The sequence below is a fragment of the Dromaius novaehollandiae genome, chromosome 2, assembly GCF_036370855.1.
Source record: "Dromaius novaehollandiae isolate bDroNov1 chromosome 2, bDroNov1.hap1, whole genome shotgun sequence".
Taxonomy (NCBI): domain Eukaryota; kingdom Metazoa; phylum Chordata; class Aves; order Casuariiformes; family Dromaiidae; genus Dromaius; species Dromaius novaehollandiae.
The window spans coordinates 156,164,408-156,176,184 of record NC_088099.1 but is presented as its reverse complement, the minus strand read 5'-3'; positions in this window follow the sequence as shown (position 1 = coordinate 156,176,184).

Genomic DNA, 11,777 nt, shown 5'->3' with positions numbered 1-11,777 from the left:
AAACACTCTGTATCATGAAATCAGAAGTATTTTATAACTTCAAAAAGTAGCTGATCTCACCTTTGAGGTCAGCTTTTATTTGACTGTCCTGAAGTACTTCATATTTTCTGTAAGCTTTGCCAGCTTGCACCTTCACTCCCTCCCTTTATCGTGGATCATGTAATTGTGAATGGCAGCAGTCTCAGCACATCTCCCTAGAAATCCTCTGCATTGTAAATGTGTCCAGTAATGCCCACGGTACCTCACAATACCACTACTACTACGTTTAACCAAGTATTAATGCATAACAGGATCTTCCATCTCACCCCAAAGTGTTTTAGCTTCTCTAACAGTCTTGGGCAAAAGACCTGATCAATGTTTTTCTGGAAAAACAGTTCAATAGTACCAGCCTCATACTTGGTGAGTTCTTCAAAGAAATCTAGTAAATATATGAGCTGTAATTTTTCTTTATGAAAGTCCTATTGGGCTCTTCCCGAGTATATGACATTTATGTGCATCTACTAATTCTAGTCATTCGTGTTATAACTTCAGTATCTTTGTGGATATAGGAATCAGATCAGTACTGGTCTGTAATCTAAGCAGATTACATTAGATACTTAAAAAAAAATGGTGTCACCTTCTTTCCTCTAATATTTCAAAGATAATTTCAAAATGCCATAAAATTTACATTCTATTCTATAGTAAGTTGTATTTAAAAGTTTCTTAGATGCAGACCAGTGATTTGTAGCTGAAATGTTGTTTTTTCACAAGGGCTGTATCACTTTGTAGATTAAAATACAGGAAGAGTTTTTGAACTATGACTCTCGTAGTGCTTTTTTGGAAACACAGCATTGCAATATTTTATCAGAGTGTTTCAAAGCATGTTTTAAAAGCAGAATTAAGTCTTGTGAAATCATTACATCTTTTGGAAATAGATAAAATTTATTTTTATCATTATCATACAGAGGTGAAGTGAAGCATTACTCACCCAAGAGCACAAGAGTCAGTGCCAGAGCCAGGAATAAATATAGGCATCCTACCATTCAGCACCTTCTACTAGATGTTAGGTAGCATTTTCTCTCCCAGCTGATTACATTGCTAGACTGAAGAAAACCAGAAAGCCTTTAATTCTGTGTCCTGCTTTGTAAGACATTTTGCTATGAACCCATCCTGATTTTCATTATGACTGTGGCTCATAATAACTGTGTAGAAAAAATTTGCTTTAATTCCATGTGCATGAGATAGTCTTAATAGAATAAGCCCCCAGTCCAGGAATCACTTTCTTTCCTAATAACTAATTGACATTTTAAAATTAAGTTGGCAATAGTTTACTTTACAGTAGTATTGTGGCATGTAGTTAATACTGCCAGTAAAGACACTTTCTAACTGAGAGAGAATACGAGCTGTGTGTTTTCCAGACAAAGTGAGGGTGGTTATGTACCTAACTTGTAAAGTTTTGGGCAAATTTTCAAACTCCCTGTGAATTAATGAATATGAATACGGACCAAAGGGTCTGATCCTAATCTCAGTGCAAATAAAGTTCTGATTAACCAGTCTCATAACCTATTTAGAAATGTATTCCCACATGTATTTGATGTAAATGCTAGTAAGAGGAATTCTATATTTGCTTGACAATGGTATTTTACATTCATTTTGCACAATCATTAGTAACCTCACAGAGCACGTGGAACAAGCAGCTCAGACTGCGTATTTTCTGTTGGATTCTACTCTATTGGAAGTCAATGGACCATTTATAAAATCTCCTTCTGCTTTCTTTACATGTAATTTCAACTTGGAATTTCCAGATTTCCTCTTTTTTGTGACAGAAAGCTCCAGGTGATCTGCAAGTACTCTGTTCTTTCAATTAACTAGTGGGTATTTACAAATGTCATCAGCATGGATGTATGATGGTAAATCATACCAGTATTTCCAATATATGTACTGACCCTTTTCCAATGTTATAGCAGAGCAAATAAGTTTCATATCAGATTTGCATCAGATTTTGCCAGCTATTTACTTTAATAACTATAGAACTATTTTTGCCAGGAATAACTGACTTCCATTAGCACTTGCACAAGGTTTCACATGCCATAACTTGATCCAAGTAACACTCTATATGGTTTTGAATATTTTCCTACCTTTTAGAGCACCAGAGGAACTATTGCCTCTCTAATCATTACTACTGGAAGTCCCACTCACCAATAGAAGTGAGGCGAAGGCAGGCCAGCACAAAAAAGGAAATTATTATTTATATATAGCACTGTGTGTGTACATGTTGTACCCTAACCAAGTCGCCTACTCTTAGAGGCTTACTGCTGAAGGTCATGAGCTGCTAGGTCAAAACCTTTTGGCTTTTCAGCACTGAAGAACACTACTCTGGCATCCCTGTAATATGTACATGTGAATACTGCCAACTTTTGCAATTCTATCTATCTCCAGTCTCATCCAATCCTATAGTTTCCTGCCTGAAGGTCCTGTTGGGAGAATAGAGATCTTCCCAAAAGGTTCAGCTTTCACATCTAAAGTAAGTTTCCAGCCCTTTTGGCTAGAGAGAAAAGCTTGAAGATGAAAAGCATGTGCCACCGAAGGCTGGGGACAGGTCGGCAACTAAACAGAACCAAGAATATACTCTTTTAAAAGAATCACATGATTCTGCTGGGCTGAGTTTGCCCATTAACATTTGCAGAGCTACTGGGATCCCACTTGGCATCTGTCAATCATGTAGTTCACCTCTATCCTGGAACAGTCCGGAATTGTCCATACAGTACTCTTCATCAATTAATACCTGTGTCTATGTTTACAGGGAGATAAAGAGATGATCTAAGTTATGTCATAATTTCTGTTAAAATCTGGAGGGTGTTCAAGTTACCGGAGATGGACAAGGAATTTCTTCCACGTGCCCTATGTTTCTCACTTTACCCTGACCTTTCTCTCTCTTTCTCTCTCTCCTGAATCTGCATTAGTATTTTGGTTCAGTGCAGTGATACATTTTCAAAGCAAATTCTCCAGTCACCCTATTTACTGTATGTTGGCTCAGTTCACAGCAGTTTTGGGTGCATACGAACTAGATTCCTTTCAGAAGAAATGAAACCACGTGCACACCAAAAGTGCCCCAGCCTCTCACGGAGGTGGAAGGTCTGAACCAGTGAGTGGTTTTGCAGACAGCTTCAAACCCTGTGCACAGCGGGATGCTCGGGTCAGATGACCAAACTGAGCCTAGTCCAACTAAGACCCCAGAACCACGCAAAGCATATATGTAAGGAATCAGCACCCACTGCTTTATCTACTCCTACTGCACTGAGTCAGCCTCTACTGTTAAGAATTCCTCATTAAAGGCCACATATTTTGCCATTCTTTATTTAACTAGCAGAGGGCAAAGAAGTTAACTAACCAACCCACAACACTGCGCTGATGCCAGCAGAGTTTTCTGCCTTGCCCTCTGCCTCCAGGCTTGTGGTTAGCAGCCAGGCTGGAGCTGCACTGGCAGCACTTCCCCAGAGAAGTTTGCCCAAGACACATAAATCTGTTTCTCCCAGTGCCAGGGAGCTGTGGGCCCAACTGAGAAGGTGGCTGGTCATGTACTTGAATGGGAAACTCTGAGGACAACACTCGTGTTTTCCTCTCTGCACCGGCTCCCCAAGCACTGCTGCAGTGTGTAATGACAACCCAAAACAGCAGCACTGTGGGTTGCCCTAAGCAGACGTAATGCCCTGTAGGGTATCACCCCTGGCCTCCAGCTGCCACTGCAGAAGGGGTCACATCTGCTGTCCAGTGGAAATGCCCTGGATATCCTTGGCCATCTCAGAAGATACGTCTCTTCAGACAACTGAATTCAGCCCTGCCTGACTACTACAACAATGTTACAGCCATCTGGAAAGAAACACAACTGAATTGTTCCTTTCTTACTTGGGGCCATTAACTGAGAGTAATTAATATTTTGCTATGAAGCTCTTTACTGCCTTGCAACATGCATAGTCATCTGTCCCTCTGTGCTGTATGTCCCCAGCAGTCCCCTTCTGCCCTCCTGCTGTTTTATGCCTGTTCCGGGCAGATGCACCAGGTGCAAGGTGGTGGATATTAGGGAACCAGGCAGGAAAGCATCTGAGCCATTAACTCAGATTTTCTCTTCTAACATCAGAATATTCAGCCAAATAATTACAGCACACAGCTGGTGCCTGCTAATACACTTTAAATTTGATAATCTGTCCAGAAGTGAAGAACATTTTTATTCAGTGTAAGCTGGAAAGACAAGGTAAGAGAATTGAATGAGACAAGGTATTTTCAGCACAATCTTTTTCATTACTGTGCTTCAGCTCTATTGACTTTAAGACTAGAGCAACAACTAGGCAAACAAAAGACTCTCCTTTTCATCTTCAAAAGTTATGTAACTTAACAATGCTGTCTTTTTTTTCTCCTCAGACTTGCAGAGTTAGTCTTAGCAACTCTTCTCTGTCGAAAAAGTTCCTGCTTTCAATGCCAAATTTTCTTAATTAGAACACCCCACCTCAAGCAGAAATGTGCCAATTAGGTTCTTGTCCTGATTATCAGACAACTTACGGGAATATGTTGTACCAAGAGAAATTCACTTCTGAAGGCAAGCCTGTGTAATGAACATTTTAAAGCTATATATAAAGGTGTGAAATCAACAGACATAATAGCAGCTTTGAAATAGAAGACAAAGTAACTCTGTTCTTGCAAGGAGCTGGATGCTCAAGGAGGCCCATATGGGCAAACAGCACCTCTGTGTCCTTGTGCAACCACATTTGATCCACAGTCTGCCTTCAACGAGTCACTGAAGGATTCAGTCCATAGCAAGGACACTTGAACAACAGATTTCAAAAGCACTTTTGCAAATATTTGTCCAGTCTCCTGTCGTGGCCGAGGAATACAAGTGAGTGTTATGTTGCCCACTCTACTGATGAACAAACAGAATTCAGAGGCCCAGGCAAACCTGGAGACAGAAAGCGTAGTGTTTGCTGTGAAAACTGAAGATCAAGTCTGCACATCATTTCTCTATTTCTGCAATGATGGTGGCTGTGACATGCCAAGGGATGGATCTGCTCAGTGCTCAGAATCACTGGTAAGGTATTAGATAAATTTCCCTCTTTCTCCTTATCCAGAGGCTTCACACAGATGGATGCTGATGTTCTGACATCAACTGGAGAGATTTAAAATTCTGTAATAAACTGTGTGTATATATCTTCGGGCACGATCCTCATAAAATAAGCTGGCACGTATCTGTTGTTGTATTCATACAGAATGAACTATGTGTTTAGAAAGTAAAATTTACTATCCCACTGTAAAGGCACAGGTGTTAAACAGCATAGTCTATCATGAGGACACAAGTCAAACTATGGAGAAGACCTAATCTGTGTTTGGATATCCAGAAGCAAATTACATGTTTATTATCTCCAGTTTTTATGAAGTGTCACAAGGTCACATGGGTAAAGCAGTACGCTAGGGACAGCGAGAGTAGCTCTCATAAGAGGAAGATTAAATGACAACGAACCAACACATCATCATGAGTCCTGCTGCTCAGGCTCCCTGGTTAGCCCTGCCATGCCCTCAGCATTTCCTGATCAAAATGCTGCAGCCTGACAAGATGAGCATGAAGCCAGGCTCCTCAGGGGGTCAGCATGAGATGCCAGGATGGAGTAAACGAGGGACCAGCATATGTGCACTGGCTACAGGCAGCCTCTGTCAGCAAGGGTTTGATGACACCGAGCATCGCCATGAAGCTGTTGCTTGGCTTGGCAAGATGTGCATTTACAAGGTACATTGAAGGAGCACTGTAAAGAATTAGCATTTGTGCTCCAGCTTAGGAAATGTTTTAAAATACCACAGCACAGTGTTAAATGAAAGAAGAAAACCCACTCAAATAATAAAATTGGATCTTTGCATTTGAAAAGGCTTCGTAAAGTTGCAGCAATTTAAAAATAGGGGATTTTATGGTTGCATTAAAATGTTTAAAGTCACCAAGGAAAAATAAAAGCATTTTACTTCAATATATGATAATTTAAAGGTTCACTTATTAAACAGTCTACACAGAGTTACTTTAAGTAGCCATGAGAAAACACAATATATCAGACAGAACTGGGCACAGACAATCTGCAGGCAGCTAAAATGGCATTGTGAAGCTGGCCAGTTTCTGTCATAATTATCAAAAGCTCAGGATTGCTTTCCAGTTTGAGATAGCTGCTAACCCAGCTTCCACATGGCCTTGAAGCATGGGCCCATCCTTTGACGAGATAGTTTTTTTTCCAAATACTTCTTTTAATCCGTGTTTGCAGCACTTACAACCTAACTCCTCCTTTGCCAAAGACCACCTCACACCACCCACGTAAGGGGACAGTTTATGGAGTGGCCTGGATAAGAAGTGCAATTCAAAGTGTTATTGCTCTGATTGGGGACATGAAGTTCAGAGCGCAGCAGAGGCAGTTCCTGCCCTTCCTATAGCTCTCACAAACCTCAGTCCAAAGAACTCGGCCATGCCATGTATTCCCCCCACCATGACCCCCCAACACACACAACCCTTATCCCTCTTGCATTGCCAGACTGCACTGGTTCCATTAATGGAGGTGTTTACAGAACACATTTCTGAGAGGTTCTTTCAGAAAAAAAGGGAAATTTAGACAGAATAGTGCAAACGCATGCAAAAAAAAAAAGACAGGGAGATGATTGCACTGAAAAATATTTTCCCCAAAGAAGTGGTGGGACCATTTGTAACCCAGGGTTATTAAGCTAAAGTAGACAAAGAAATGTAAAGTAAAACTGGAGAAATCATCTTTACAAAGAAGAAGAAGTTGTGCTACCTTCTCTGATCCTACAATGCATGCAGAGACTAGCAAACCCCATCAGGAATAAATATAATTTGAAATGAACTTACTTCAGATCACTTTCTCCTTTGCTTATCTGTCATGATCAGCGGTCAGACCTAAGGCTATCTATTGTAGCAGATGATATCTTCGTTAGAGTCGCTGAGATAGGTAAGCAGGCTTTGGAAAAGAGCTCCACAGTGCTTTAGGTGTTAGTGATGTGCGTGACATAGATCTTGGCAAGTAATGAAAATTTTAGTTCACTTTCAAAATGTGCTTAGAAATGCAGTCAAACCCCATTTATCTAGCTAAACAAGTTTCAGCTCTCTTGATGCTTTCTCTACTCATACTTTTATTATTTGTTAGTATATATTACTGAGGTTATATGAATGCTTCACAGCTTGAACCAAGAAGGAGTTCTCATTATCTGAGGCATTGTACAAGCACAAATGGCTCCTGCCCTGAAGAGCTTCTGATCTGAACAGAAAAAGCAGAAACATGGTGAGAAAGGAAAATTGACACAGGGAGCTAAAGAGATCTGTTCAGTGGCAGAGTCAGGAAGAGTGATCTACAGCAAACACGTTTTTTACACTTAGGCACAGAGTTTTAAAGAATTTTCTCCCTTATTGGGACAATTTGCATTCAAAAGATCACACCTGTGTTTTTCCACCTAGAAACAACCATGATCACAAATGTTATTAGTCAGTTGGCTAAACTCCTGATCATTCCCCAGTGGTTTTTTGGCCCAGTTTCCAGCAGGATTATGTCATTGTTTTGTATTTGTTGAACAGTCAGCTCCTCCCAAATAATTTTTGAATCTGTTGGCTCACAGCAGCCAAACTGGATAGAGGGGTAAAGGTCTCAACATTATTAAGCTTCTGGCAACTTCTGTAGAAATACTAAGTAATCAGGGAGAGGGGAGAGACCTCGCTAATACCCTCACTGAGAGAAGGACTATACTGTGACCGCAGCCTCTTTCAGAAAGTAGATAGTTCCCACAAAAGTTCAACTTCAAAATACAAATCCTTAGAAAATAAGTCCTGACTAGTTCTGCTGCTCTTGAGATGATTTGTTCATGCAGATGTTGATATTTAGCTGATTTGGCTCACAAAAACGAAAGAACAGAAAAGCCATGCTATGTTTATTTGAAAGATATGTCATTCACCCTCTCTCCCACGGGCCTCATTCTTTCTCAAAGAAGATCCCAGGTTAAATCCTGCTCCTGGCTACACTGCAACAATCAGAGCAGTCTCAAAGCCTTTCAGCAATGTAGTAATAGTTGATTTTTGCCAGCTATAGGAGTAAAGATATTTTGTCTTTATCCTCGAGAAAGCCCCAAAATTTGTTTTGTTAGTGACAGCAGAGCTGGGTCCAAGACTGTGAAGGGTCTGCCAGGCCCGGGGGAAGGGAGGCTGTGGAGAAGGATAGCTCTGGTAGGTATTGAGGATCTGTGGATGTTTTAGGGGCCCGCTGGTAGAAGCTCTCCCCCCTTCCTTCCTTGCTCCCCAGGCAGCCCTTTTCCCACCCCCTCAGGACTCCTCACGAGTCCCCCTCAGCCCTCCATGACTGCTCTCAGGACTCCTAGCAAATCTGGCCTCTTTCTCCTTTTGTGAGAATACCTGCTCACATGAGGATGTTGCTTTTATTTTGACTACATGAAGCCTTGTGCTCATTCTCTGATGCCTCGTTTCCTCAGGGAGCATCCCAGACCACATCCTACATGGTGTTCAGTGGTTGCACCCCGGAAAGAAGAGTGTAAACACCATATGCCAACCATGTGCCTCCTCTTCCATGACCAGAGCTCTGGATATTAGTGTTAACGTGAGGCGGTAAAGCAGCTGTTTAAAGACAGAGCCAACTACAAAAGGAAACTCATGGGGGTCACACGGTCTTTAGCATTTGTTTTCTTAGGTGACTCTGTACAATGCTTTTGATGTAGGAAGGCAACAGCTAACCCTAGCCAGAAAAAGTCATGCCCTCTGGAAGCGGCACAGAAAGACTTTGTATAGGAAAGCCTTTGGGAAGAAAACTGAATGGTCAGTGTGACTCAGTGGAGAATAAACATGGTGACAGAGACAAACCACGCGAGCAAAATATGCTGATTTGTTTGAAGCTGGAGCCTCAGTGACAGAGGAAACTCCAGAATGGAGGCACCTTCTTGTTGTTTCACTGTTCTGCAATGCTCGTGCCTTTCTAGTCTGTGCAATAGGGCAACCTGAAGGCCAGTGACACCAGCAAATTTTGTGCCTATGTTTCAGGACTGTGGGATACATTCAGCATACTCTCTAGTGCAAAAATCCAGGCTGTAGCACCACCTTTTCAGGTTCAGCTGATCTTCCTCTACAAAGAAGCACTGATCTCCCCAAGCAAACAACTAGTTTCATTGCTGAAAAATAATAGGTTACAGAAAGAGAAAGGATAATGCAAAAGGAAAGGTAAATGGATTTACTTGTTCAAAAGCTGCTCAGATGGGTATTATGCTTGCCTCATTTTTGCCTGAGTTTAGTTTGGCTCCAGCATTTGGGCCAATCAGATTGGCGGTCCAGTAACTCTGGGGGATTTGGAGAGAAAGGTTACAGTACTGAGATGTCTCTCAAAGGCAGCCAGCAGAAAGTGAATCAGATGCTATACTAACAAAATTGGGCAAGAATGGAAAGCAGATTTCCAATCTTCCTGCTTTGCAGCAGTTTTGTTTTCCTTGCAACGGCAGTGGCGATTACCTTATCTATGCATAACAGCCAACCACACAATCCAGGAAAAGCCATCATGCAAGAAATACCCATTTAATAAGTCTTGGCATATTGAATACAGACTCAGGAAGGCAGGACGTGTCACAAGAATATCTTCCTTCAGACAGGCTCTGCAGTGACAAATACAAACTTGCAGATATGAGGTAAACAATATTTCCAGGAAGGGAACATCTATTAGGAAATCTACCCTCTTTGGGAAAGCTTTACACACATCCCCATTCTTCCAGTGGGTGGAAGTTTCTTTCCAATCATGGACATTGGATAAATATGGCTTTCAGTCTCCAAACCCAGATCCCAAGGTTGGGGCATGTTGTAGAGTACCCATGCAATCTCCATAGATTGGTATGTATGTGAGCTGTATCCTCCTTCCCATGTCCCAGCTCATCAGGTTTGCTGACAGCATGGCTGGCAGAGAGCTGGGCTAGAACATTTTCCCCTGTGAGACCTTGATCTATTCCACACATTCAGTAAATGAAAGTTAACAGTACCAGGGGAACTAGAAAAGCTTGGCCAAATGGAGACTGAGAGTTATATGATTGCTCTGAATAAATATCAGGAGGTTAGCCACCAGAGGAGGGAAAGGGCTATTTAATTAAAAGAATATGTTGGCAGAAGAGCAAATGGTTATGAACTGTCCATGAATAAATTTAGGCAGGAAATTAGATGGAGGAATCTGTTTATTAAGGAATTGAATGTACGAAACAACCCCAAAAAGGAATGGCAGAGATGAAAGCCCCAAGACAGAGCTTGATCCACGAACGAGGGGATTACCTGAAACGATTGCTTGCAACTGGAGTGAACTGGCCCCAGAAATCCACAGTTCCCTCCCCTTCCTATGCTCCTATGCCCTTAATGCCAATTTGGAGGGAAAACTAAACACTGGCACTCTTAACTTCTTCCTTATCTTGATGCTGATCCATATGCGCTAAAACACACAGAGAAGGACCTGCATCTCAACAAGGAAAGGGGAGAAGTATGAACAAAGAAATGCTGTCCCAGGCTAAGGATGCCCTGGGCCTCTTCCTCCTGCTGGCTGAAGCATAGTCAGGCTCTGTTGTGAAAACATCCCAGAATGAGCACTTTGATTCCTGATGCCTCTGTTTTACAGCTGACCGCCTATTTGTTGACTTACAATGTCTGTGTGTCATGAAGTGTTATATCAGTGTACTAGCCATTTTCCTTCTACCGCACTACTATCAGTCTTAGTAGGAGATTGTATTTCTATTACTTGTCATTTATAGTACAGTAATGTCTAGATCTCCCCATTATGTCAGGGTTCCACGTGCTGGTTTCTACACAAGTATATGAGTGACAATGCCTCCCCTCCCCCAAAAACGTTTAGGGATTTTCAGTTCATAATATTGTTCCCTTAAAGACCAATCAGCACAAATGGCTCTGCAGGATGCTCTTTACCTATAAAAATCCTGCTATAATTCAATTTCATTGTGATATGGCCAAGCTTGTCCTCCCACAATATGGTGCTTAGGAGCTGCCATTTGCCATCCTCGAAGCGGATGGGTCCTGGCAAAGCCTTCTAACAGAAGCGTCAGCAAAGACATTGTGCTTCGTCCTACCATGGCTTTGCAGTGTCCTTCTGCCGCTCACGTGCCAAGCTCAGAGGCAGGATGCCCATCTGTTTCCAGGTGTTCATCTAACCTCACCATTTGAGCATTTGGGAAAAGACTTGCCCCATCCTGAGCTAAAGCACAGTTTGACTGACGGTTCAGTGTATACACTCGGCTTCGCCTGCAGTGATTACAGACATCTGCACTGATCTGAGCTGAATTGGTGCAACTTCAATGCATGGTAAGACCAGAAAAGACAAGACTGTAAACACATAGTCAAATACTGAGAGAACAGAGTAAAGGTACAAAGGGAAGTGCAATTCTCCACTGCTTCTTATCTCGTGGAGCTGCCAACATTTCTGCAGTATGGATGGAGACTGTCTTTTTCCCATCTGGCAATGTTTTGTACCTGCCTTGCCCTGGAGAAAATGACTGTATAAGGTTCATAAGGGAACTGACCCCCAAATGGTTTGGCTCAGGCGAGTGTGCGTGAAGTCTTTAACCAGCTGCACAGCCACAGCTTCCACCTGTTATCCACGATCAGATGGCAGCTTTCTTTTCACAGCTACACCGGTGAGCTTTAAATTAGGACTGTAATTTTACTATATCTTTAGTGGCATTAATTATCCCAGTGTCCGTGGTCACCTGGGCATCTGCTGCTTAAAGAG